The sequence below is a fragment of the Anguilla rostrata genome, chromosome 5, assembly GCF_018555375.3.
Source record: "Anguilla rostrata isolate EN2019 chromosome 5, ASM1855537v3, whole genome shotgun sequence".
NCBI classification, from domain to species: Eukaryota; Metazoa; Chordata; class Actinopteri; order Anguilliformes; family Anguillidae; genus Anguilla; species Anguilla rostrata.
The window spans coordinates 21,289,490-21,301,833 of NC_057937.1; positions in this window are offsets into that span (position 1 = coordinate 21,289,490).

A 12,344-nucleotide genomic window follows, 5' to 3' on the forward strand; every position below is an offset into this window, starting at 1 on the left:
TAAATGCGAAGAGAAACGAGGCAAAATAGTTTTTTTTACTAGCTATTTTCTCAAGTATTCTGTGTCTGATTGGATAACCAGTACTGTCTCTGAATTGTGTGTGTGTAACTGTGTGGGAATATACATTTTCAACCCATTATGAGTGAGTAAAATTTGCAATATTCCAATATTAAAAACAAAAAACTGCTGCCTATAAAATACTTATTTAAAGAACACAGCCATCCCAAATGCAGAACTTTGTCTCTCAGTCATCAAGGTCAATGTTAAAATGCTTTTAGATAACAGCCTTGTCTGATCCCTGCTAAGCTTATCATTGGTATGCAGAGCCCAGTACACGAAATGGGGTAATCCAGGTCACATCCAGCCAGACCTGATTAATTATAACTCACAAAGGTACCTGCTCTTTGCAACAAGCCATCCCTACCCTGCCCTTTTACGCACACAGAACTATGATTTCATCCCTCGTATTCACATACATTTCATGGGGGGTTGTGTTCGATAAACACAGATGTGTCTTGCATCATTTGAGGTTTATCCAGAGCTGGGTGAGCATGCATCTGCTGCAGTTTCTTATGGTAATGCTGTTATTATTTTAACTGACACATTCCAGCTTAAAATTCATTGAAAACATTTAGATATTTTATTGAGTTTTTATATATTTCTATATGTGATAGAGCATGTTATGCTGATGAGCTGTGCCTCCCGAGCCCTAGTCAGTTTTACATAATGTAATTACAAATACTTTCTCGGGAAAAATAACAAGTCACCCTAACAGGAGCTATATGTGAAATAGGTTTCCTTCTGAAAATCTAGAGGTTAATTGAGGTACTGCAGTTACTCTGGGGGAGCTGCTCACTAGGTGGGAGAGTAAAGTAAATTATTTTCCATTTTATGTCTTTCAGTTGCAGAAAAAAAAAACACTGAAGTGGCCATACCTCATGTAATTACATTTTTCCAGTACTATTTTGATTTGCCAATTCAAAACCTATGACTAATATTTTAAACCACTGTTAAGGTATGAAACACTTTCTTCAGGCAGAGCATTTTTTACGGCATAAAATATAACTTTAAAAATGCCTACAATATCTTCTTTTGGTTGCATTAACTCATGGAACAGTTCGGATACGAATGGGAGGATTCACATTTAGTATACGTCTCAGATCAACTTACTTTCAAAGATGTCCTCTGTGCGCAAAATGTGCACACATTGTGTCACGTGATTCTGATTCTGATGAACACACACACACACACACACACACACAAAAGAAGAGCTGGAACACTCAAAGCATAGAAATACAAGGCTTGAAATGAAACTGATGTCTCGACTTTCTGTCGACTCTGAGGAAGACATCCCAGACACCGGAACATCAGTCACACTTTTTCATTTAAGATGCTGCATCTCTGAGTTGTGAGTGTCCAGCTCTCCTTATTTTGGGTTAGTCCATGTGAGGACCCTTCTCTATGTATTTTGTGGCTTACCTATGGTGTAAGAGGGTTGACTGAGATTGCTTCAGTTGTGCAGAGGGTCTTTCCCTTGATTTCTAACACTTGTTTACATTGAGAAACATCCTGGCATTTTGACTCACTAAAATAGATTCCTACTTCGAGATTGAAATAAAAACTACACCATGCCTTTCTAGGTATTAGAAAATTTAAATATCAATTTTAACCTGTGTTGAGTGCATACTTGTACATGGTAACAACAAGAGTTTGCAGACCAAAATACAATTGGAAATATTATAAGACATCTGTATTTGTCAATTATGTCAAGTGTTTATTTTTACTTATTTTTACAATATGGCTTTAAAGTCATAGAACTGAGAGCTATGACAGAGCTATGTCACAAAGTATAGTTGAGGATCATGTTTGAGAAACTGTGATGTGTGGAATAACTTTGTTAAATGTAAAATCACAGCTTCTGAACCTCCCTTTAAACAGTTGAAGAGCAGGAAATCTTCCTTTTTTGCTGCTCTGCATGAAATGGAGGGGGGGGGGGTGCACAGGTCAGGAGGCAATGGTCGACTTTTTTTGTGTTTAATTGACCGTAATGTCTCTGGAGTTAATTGGTTCTTTAAGTCCAGGTAGTTACTAAATGTTTAGCTGCTTTGGGACCTCAACACTTTCCATTAATGGTGCGTGAAATGAACTGTTTGATACTGCAAATAAAATCAGTGATATTCAAGGATGTTATGGTAGGTAATGCCTGGAAACTGCCATTTAATGGGTCCTGGAAGATTGGGATAGTGTCAGCCGTAACAACCCGGCCCCTCTCCTGACATCATTAGCTGCCTCTTCGTTCACTTAACGACCGTCTCTGCTGATTACATCGGCATCGGAAAAGCTCAAAAAACAACAGAGACACGCTCTGTTAGTGGTCCAATTAGCATCATTAGCATATTCCACCAAAAACTCTGCCCTGGTGGGTATGTTACATAAAACACAGGAGTCATCATAAGAAAAGGTGCTGTAGAATTGTATCATGGGGTAGGGGGACTCCACGCTGACTAGGGTCTTCTTCCTTCTAGTTAGACATGACTTTGCAAATGGGCAAAGCAAATGTATTGACAAAATAAGAATGCTGACCATGTCCGTTATTGCATTGTAATGTTTTTTTTTTTTGTTCTTTCTTTCTTTTTACAAAAGAAGAATAGAGAAGCAGTAACACCCTTTTTTAATACCCTAGTGATTTACACCTCATTTACCTCACTGAGTGGCCTCTAGGCTGTCGATTAAGGCCTACAAAGATTGCCTCTTACTGCCATGAAAAGCACACATCCGACTCTCCCTGCATTGCCTTTTGAAATGAGCTGGGTGTAAGTGACTCTGGGGTTACTATTCTGTCAAACCTTCTGAGGAAATTCTTTTGGATTGGCTGGGCACCTATGGAATGCACTGAATGCCAATGTGAATTGCCAAAGGGAATTTTCTGACCATGAGATTACAAATCCCATGGGAGATTAAGGTTTCCATTCAATTTTTTTATTTTATTTCCTTAAGTTTTTTGTGCTTGGTATGCATATATCTCAAAGTTAAAATTTAGTTTTTAAAATTTAGCCAGTTTTGCAGAAATGCGATAATGTGCCAATAGTCTGAAAGGTATGTTTATAGAGTAGTTAAAATGTACATATTCTTCAAAAACAGGTGAACAGGTACATTTGAAGTAAATGTTGTATTGAAGCTATTCTGCAGGGCTGGCACACTTTGTACTGCTAGTGATGCCTTGTGATTTAGTTTCTGAAATTAAAGATTCAGCTCATTGTCTGTATGCATTCCACAATTCCTAGGTGCAAAACTATTAATGTGAATACCTGGAAATGCATTTTGCTAACGACAGTCATAATAAATAATAGCCACTGAATTGCACCCTCAGTGTTCTCACCACACAAAGACATTAAGCCCCAGAAAAATAGACATGTCTCAATTAACCTTTTCAGACATTTAGGTTAAGGTTAAATATGAAGATCACTGGACTCTCTCAAACCCATAATCTAGTCATATCAAACAAGCACTAGAAAATAAAACTCCCTGTTGTGTGGTCAAACAGCCCGGCCGACACAAATGTAATTTGAGCATCCTGGCAGACTGGGAGGCTTGTATTAATAGATTCTAAATGGAGGGAGGGGTTCTTATAGATAAATATGCTAGCAAGAAGAGATGTTGCAGGTAAGTCTAATATCCAAGCTTTTTTTTTTTTTTTTTGTCAAATTCCAAACACTCCTTGACTGCGAGAGCTGATACATCAATCAGTTATTAAGCAGAGAGGGTTCATATTTCAGAAGATTTGACAGGGAAGCGGCCGGTATTGGTCGTGCAAGGCTCAGGATTGCATTATCATTTCTTTATAAAAAGTCTCTTCAAACACAAACAATGGATGGATGCATCTGTGAGTGTTGGCCAATCAGAAACAAATACAAAATTTCAGGAACTCATTCAAATACCAGCTCCTCAAACCACCCAGAAAAAAAAAAATAAAAAAAATGTTTGCTTTGGAATATTCATGGACATGACATAAGGATGCTTTTCTGAGCTGACATCAATTACTGTATGAGGGTCATTTTTAATGTCAAAATGGTAGGGGCCAAGTTAAAGGGAACCTCCTCTGGGCAGAAAAAAGCACAATTTAAAATGTGCAATCAAAAAAAAAAAAAACAGTTTTAAGTTTCAATGTATTACTTTTTTGTGTGTCTTTGTCATTTTTATGTTTTATGCATTTCATGGTTTGTAACAAGTATTTTGGCTGCATTCTTGGCCAGATCTCTCTTGAAAAAGATATTCTGAATCTAAAGAGATTAACCTGGTTAAATAAAGGTTCATTTAAAAAATAAATGAAATAAACTGAATACAAATTCATTCATGCAGATCATTGACCATTCCAGCCACACACCTGGATACTCATATACACAGAAACACAGTAAATGAAAGAGCCTATCGACTGTGAGGACTAGATGAGAGTTTGTTATGTGCCGTTATATATAAAACCATAGAATTAAAAGATACATTTTCATATGCGCTGTTAAAATCGATACATTAAAACTGAATGTCAAAAACCCAAAAAGTGAACACCCTTTAATCCTGTAAAACATCTCTTTTCTTGGTGTCTTGCACCACAGTCATCCAAACCAGAAAGCTCTGTTCATTATTGAGTCTGTTCATTGATAGGATTTTGTAATGTTTTGAAATGATCAGAAAAGTGTCTACAATGACATGTGTAGAGTGAATACAGTAATCCAATCAAAACACTTTTTGTAGCAATTCCTTCCATTTTACCCACATGTTATCATTATCCCATTAGCATGGAACTTCATCACAAGTTAACATGAAATCCAACCCTATCACACCCACAGACGTCTACCCTTGTTCATTTTAACACCTACATACTACTTGTGATGCCAATAAATCTGTTTGTTTGAATCCTTAAAATTATTAAACTGCCGATGTGAGGCAGTAGGCAGTTTTACAAAGGTCACTTCATAAATACTGCAGAGAGAATAATGAATCATTTCAGAGCTTAGAAACATTAAATTTGATTAGATGTAAATGATCTTAATGTTTTCACCCATGGGCATAGTTCTTACACCATCTTGAACTTTGACATTTACTCTGGCTTTATTACTGGTAGGTAATGGAAATATTATTGCATTTTTTAAAACTTCACAAATGTGTAGATTTGGGTGACCTGTAATTTGCAATGAAAATGTTACTGGTGTATTTATAACGTCACTTTATATCCTATTGGCATATTGCCAAGGAGAAAAAAAAACCTGTCTTAGATGGATACTTCAGTCCTTTGTTTCAAACACTTCTCCACTGGAACCAAATGCATAGATTGTCCAGGTAGTCAAGTCGCCCCCCCGCCCCTTTCCCCCACCCCACATTGACAACACCCTGTTTCTGCAGAGGAAAAAAATGATCCCTGCAGAGTTGCCAAATCCTGCATATGTGATGACCAATCCAAGTGTGCTTACTAAAGTAAATTGGCTTCTGAAACCAGATCCCTCAGTGTTCTCAACCAGTAGCTTGCTGTATAACAGCTAGTTAGCTAAAACCTTAAGAGACAACTGCACATACCTCCTTATGACTTGACAAACCACAAGGTTGACAGTTATGTCAGCTATGGGTCATAACAGCAGATGTGTCACAAACTATGTAAAGCAACCCCTGGCATTAACCATTGTGAAAAGATGGATATTGTATCTCTTTTGGTGCTAAAACCTCATTGATCCCTTCCATGGACACAGATGTCAAGTTCAAGTCAAAATAAATTAGGTTTCCCTTTTGAATTCCTTTTAAAATTTAAACAAAAACCTATAATGCAATAATTTAAAAAACATCTATAGTATATCAGTAGTGTATACAATTTATTTTAAATGTATATTTAATGTATACTGCATGTAGACCAAGCTATGGGTTACATAGCTTCATGAATATACAACCAGTGAAAAGTTTTAGAACACCTCAATTTTTCCAGGTTTTATTGAAATGTACGCAGTTGTCTCAATGTACTCTGAAATGAAAGCATAGCACAAATAAACAATTGGAGATAAAAAAAAGAGAAATCATGGAATTGTTCTGTTTAACAATTTATTATAATTTCTTTGACTCATCACAGTAGTCACCTTTTGCAGATATAACAGCTGAATACACATGTGGCATTCGTTCTACAATGGAAATCAAATATTGTTTGGAAAGATCTACCCAACACTGTTGCAGAAGTTCCCACAGATGTGTTGCACTTGTACGTTGCTTTTTTCACCCTTCTGTCCAGTTCAACCCAAACCAGCTTGATGGGGTTTAAGTCCAGAGACTGTGCTGGCTATTCCATGATTTGAAGCCTACCGTCTTGTTATTTTCTTCTAAGATAGTTCTGACGTAGCCTGGAGATATGTTCTGGGTCGTTATCTTGCTGTAAGATGAACCCCTGACCAACTAGGCGTTGACCAGAGAGTAATGTATGGTGCTGCAAAATGCTGTGGTAGCCCTTTTGGCTCAGGGTGACAGTCACTCTGTGCAAGTCGCCAACTCTGGATCCAGCAAAAGAGCCCCAGACCATCACGCTTCCTCCTCTATGTTTGACAGTTGGTGTCACACACTGAGGAACCGTCCTTTCACCTACTTGACAGCTACTTTACAGTCTTCAGTAGTCCACTGCCGGTGCTTCAAGGCCCAGGCAAGCCTCTTTTTCTTATTTAGCCATTTTAGCAATGGCTTTCGTACTGCCACTCGACCTGTCAAACCTGCAGCTCAAAGTCTTCTCTTCTTGTTGAAACTGAGACTTGCTTACTTCGACCACTGGCAAGCTGTGCTTGAAGCTGTTGTCCTGTGCGCCGCTTGTCACGCAAGTTGTTGACTCTCAGAAACTTGTCATCTGATTCTGTTGTGGCTTTGGGTCTGCTGGACCTCTTCCTGTCAGAGTTTCCTCCAGTTTCCAAGTGCCTTTCCATGGTGTAGGAAATTGTACTCACTGACACCTTGGCTTTCTTTGCAATTTCTCTAAAGTAAAGACCTACACTTCTAAGGATTATAACGGTCTGTCTATTTTCCTTTGTTAATTGGCTTTTTCTCGCCATTATGATAGCAATTTACTACTTCCTGCAGTGCAATATTGTCCAAATAATGCTTCAGAGGGTGTAGTAATACAGTCCAACACTGTTCCAACACTGATTTTCTACAGACAGAGGGTTTGTAAATAATCAACAAAAGTTGGGAAACCTGTAGAAATTGTTTGCATCAACTTTCAAGGATTAATTTACTTCCATTGCTGCAGAAAAGCTGTAAATTGTTAACCCATTATTTGTTCCCTGAAAAAACTCCGAAATGTACATTGTTTTTGATTTTTTGGTAATCTAAACTTTAATTTTTTAAAATTTTTTTTTTTTTACCTCTGGCAGTTTACCACTTAACTTTGTACCATTTCAGGTCATTCACTGGACTTGAACTTCTTACATTTCAATAAAACTGGAAAAATGAGGGTGCTCTAAAACCTTTGACTGGTAGTGTATTCAAAGTGTCTCATGGCTGGATCATCTTGAAGCTCTAACGATGCACATGCCCTTTACTAGGATCAACAAACGTTTCTTTGCGTACATGCACAGGGCTGTATCGGTAATCTGTAAGTAAATATAATATAATAAAAAGAATCTGTTAACATGCAAAAATCACCATTAACAGATTAACCCCCCCTCCCCCCTTCAATTTGCGTGTTAGCATGCTGTCATGTGTTTTTGCTGGTCGACTCTCATAGGACTTTTTCTTTTTTTTTAGTGGGGGGGGGGGGGGCGGCAGGGGTGGCGGTGAATAAGAGATTGCATGGGCCCTTCTTGTTCTAACTTGTAAACATACAAGCTGCGGTGACAAAATGGGTCTGGTCTTTGTGATAAATATTCAACCGGTGATGGCTAGCCCAGATAGCCAGAATGCCTTCAGAGGTTATCTGTTGGCCTGTCAGATTTAGGAAATTTTTTTTTCGCTGTTTATCTTCTATCAATTTGGCTAGTGGCTACCCATAGAAAACACAGCATGCTTACTGGAAGGAGCTATTCGTTGTAAGGGAAATCAATTAAACTGGACATAACCTTTCTGTATCTGAAAGAAATGCAGACGCAAAAAATATTTTTTTTGTCATATAGAATGCATCTCTTTATAAATTTTGATCGTAGATTTATGAAGGCAATCTATATTTATATTTATATTGACTGATTTTAAGAGATGGCTCGTGCCATTTCCATCTGAGAAATATCAACAATGTTCAAATGACTTGCTCTAAAAAATATGAGTTGTTAAATACAATTTCAAACACAAGGCCTGGAAGTGATGGATGGCATATTTCACAAATTAAGTGAAAGAATAAAAAGTATATTTGCTACACCCAAAATGGCTAAACTGAATTTCATTTCTTTTTTGGGAAGTAAGTGGATTAAGAGTGCATACAGAAATCATTGTCGCCGCCGACTCTGAAGCTGCAGTGTACGGCAGTAATTAATGAAACACTCTCGCAGAATTAAGTCTGTTTCTCTTCTGCATGAGTTTGTGCACAATGTGTCAGATTTATTTCTCTCCAGTCATCTCTGCCAATTAGGGGCCACGGAGGCGCGACCCCTTTTGAAAGAGGCTTTTAGATTAATCATGCTATCTGTGCCTTCTGCAGAGCATGGGCTGCCTTCGGAAGAATCCATTATCTTAAACTATCACAGTAATCCTGGCTTTAGGAGACAAAAGAGGGAAGGGAGAATCAAGCCTAATAGATGGCAAATAAGATTAATCTACAATCTAAGTGGCGATTACACTTGGCCCTGCCCTTGAATACTCAGGTGTAACCTTGAAGTTTACATCCACTCAGATCCAGGAATTGGATTGAAAAGTCCCAGTAGGAACTGGTATGGGGTTGGGGGGGAGTGGCGCTTGGGGAAAAGTGAGGGGCGGGCAATAACCAAAAATTAACCCCACCCTATTGGATCAAGTGGAAGTGTTTTAGTTCACCCGGTGATGGCAAAATACACAGCGGTCAGATGGCAAAGTTTCGAGTGCTAGAAATGCATGCTGGTTACATTGTGTTACTTTTTTCTTTCGGGGGGTTCAAAATGTCATAAGTTCATAAATTCAAAATATCTTGAGAAGATTACAGTGGCAAAAAAAGTTTAAGGACAGTTAAAGTGACCTGTCAACGGTCCTGGGATCTGTGCACCAGACAGACAGATGTGCCGATCGATTCTCCCTCTGTTTGGACTCTGAGCATTTGATTAATTGGCTGAGGTGAAGAGAGTGAGTGAGAGAGTGGGGTTAAGATGATCCGCACCAGACGACCTCCTGCCATTAGTGCAAGAGTAATAAAATTACATTTAATTCGCAATGGATAGTAAGTGATAATGTTAAAAAGCTTTTTTTTTTTAAATAATAAAAACAATTACAAGAGATCTGAAAGAAAGCATTAAGTGATTTTTAATGGTCATGGTCCCTTCCTCTCTCATTGGGATATTTACATTACTGCCATAAGGTCTAATTAGATTTGCTTGGAAGTCCTTTTACTCATTTGCAATTGTGTTCCCTCTCCATGCTGGCCTGGAGCACACAAACCATTCTATTTGTTGTGATAGATATGATTGTCTCACAGGCATGTCCAATTGGTGCAGTCACCTGAGTCAGTGATATGTGAGTCTTTTGATTTTAATAGCAGAAAGTTTAGCAGTGCTGCTTTATTTTTGTTTGTGCTTTTACTGACTTGGTGCCTGACAGGACTTTTTCTCTGACTTACTCCTAGGGGCAAGATTCTGTTGGTTTTTTCTGTCTGTTTTGTAAACAAAGGACATCCATCTTCCATTTACTATTAATCAATGTATAAATATTGCCTACCACCGCAGAGAGCCGGGTTCAATCCCCGGCTTGGTCAGTCGTTCCTACAAACACAATTGGCAGTGTTCACGGGTGGGAAGCCGGTGAGGGTATGAATCCTGATTGTTGCATTAGCGACTCCTACTGGTTGGTCAGGACGCCTCTACAGCAGAGCGGGGATCTGGGGGAGATCGTGTGAACCTTCGCAAGCGTTACACTCTCCCAGTGAAACTCCTCGCTGTCAGGTGAAAAGAAGCTGTGATGCACACAGGGAATTGCTATAACTAAATTGGAGAGTAAATGGCACAAAAAAAAAATGCCCCAAAATGTGCATAGCTTTTACTTTGCTATATGTATAGCACTATACTTTTGTTAGCTCTTTCTCTGTCAGTAGTGGGAGGTATGCTGACACTGATGCATCTGAATAAAACCACTCCTAAATCATCAGACAGCCAATAGCATATCATCACTTAGCCCCTGTGCTGGCAGTCGAATTCAGTGTAATTATTACAGTATCTTATAAATCTGAATCTAAGTGATTGTAATTTAATATGTGTGTCCATATATGGATGATTTTATATGTACCTTTTTCCATCTCTAGTTTCATCATTTGTAAAAGGCCACTCAGGTTTTATACAAGTGGCCTAACTATTCATTAAATTAAAAAGTCACGCCAATAAAATTGATTTTAAAAAACCATCCAGACAAGGAGTGAATGTGCGTGTGTGTATGTGTGTGTGCGTATGTGCGCATGTTCCCACACGCATGCACGACCTACAACAGAATCAGTTTGTAGTTCAAGTGAAGGACTATTCGGCCGCGTTAAAAAGGCCTTCGGAACAAAATAACTATAAATCCGCCGGTGGGTACATAAAACCTGACGTCTTTATCAAGGAATATCAGCATCCCTTCGCTGCAGGAGCCGGCGTTTTTAAGATGAATGGGGGTTGGGGGGGATGCATGGGCATGTATCTGACTGCTGGCTTGCTCTAATGAATATCCTCCACTTTAGGTCCTGCAGAGTAAGCAGGAAGCCTGTCGAGGAGAAGGCCTGGGCGAAAAACGGGACATGAATCTGCCCGGACAGCCGACATAATATCGCAGCGACAACACTTGTATGACTCCCATTTTCTCTGCTTTCTATTGATTTTCACTTAATAACCTGGGGGGGAAATACTAAACGTCGGAGCCTGAGTACATAATAAATCCCGTCTGAGCTTTTTTTATTGAGGAGAATTTAATAAAAACAGACCCCATCATTGAATGCTGAGGATTTGTCTGGGACCTGAGAGGCCGAACAGAGTGAAGATGGTGGGAGGGGACTCAAATGAAAAGGTTGTATCTTTGTTAACGCACACCATATCTTAACGGATCTTAAATGGGGTGCGATGGCAGGATGGTTGGACCGCTTATTTATGGTGAGCGGTACGATTGTTATCTCTGTGGCGTATGTAAGTGCTGCTCGCAGGGATTTGTAAATGTAGTTGGGGCCTTTAAGACAGACTGTACCTGCATGTTATTATGAAGCGCTTTGAAATGTGTTGTATGGTGGCTTTTTCTACATCTTATTTTTTCCCCTTTTTTCTGGTTGAGTGAAATCCTGTGCTTTATGATTTTGTAACTCCATGTGATTTTATGACCACAGTTCTGCGAAGGAAAACCTAAATGTTTCACATGCTATATTTTTTAGGTTAGACACAATAATACTTTAAGTTAATGGATAAGTATAGCCTAATAAATAAAATTAAAATGAAATAATAAGCTAACTAGTGAAAGTGAAAAGGTTGTGTCTCAAAGCTATTATAAGCAGCTAGGCCTATTTTTCCCCCTCTCTCTCCCTCTTCCTCAGCATTTTGAAGCATTTGAAAAAATGATTGATCCAAGCACGAAAAAGAACATCCATTTATTTTATATCATTATCAGACATTTTCCCCCAGATTTGAAATGCTTGTTCCAAAAAGCAGCGTTTGTCAGTCAGTACAGAGAGTTGGCATTCCAGATCCGCTCACCTGAAAACAGAGTAACATGTGTGGTCACAACAATCTACGAGTTTTACTGTGCCGGGCAGGGTTTATAGAAAGACTGTAAAGACAGTGGATTTGAACTTCTTATCTTCTGAAGGACCCTTGGGGTTGAGAAATATGGCTTCATGGCAACCTGATGTTAATTCACATCATATTATGTTGCTGCCTGTCTGTATATTTACAGAAGCATGAATGATGTTCATATCAGTGATGTCTGGTCTCAATCTGTGCTTACATCTGCACGACCATCCCCTCCACCATGCCATTGCCCAGAACCATATAACAGCTGATTTAATAATCCAGTTCTTTCTCCAAGAGCAAAATGGCACCAAGCTTTTAAAGTTTAAAGCTTTTTTAGTATAAAATATGTAGGGTGACACCAGAAATGTAAAACTAATTGTTGTTAAAAACAGGCCTACACACTACTATTTAACATTTAAACTAATTAATTCCAGGTATTTATATTAAAATTTAAAAAAATTAAATAATATTTGA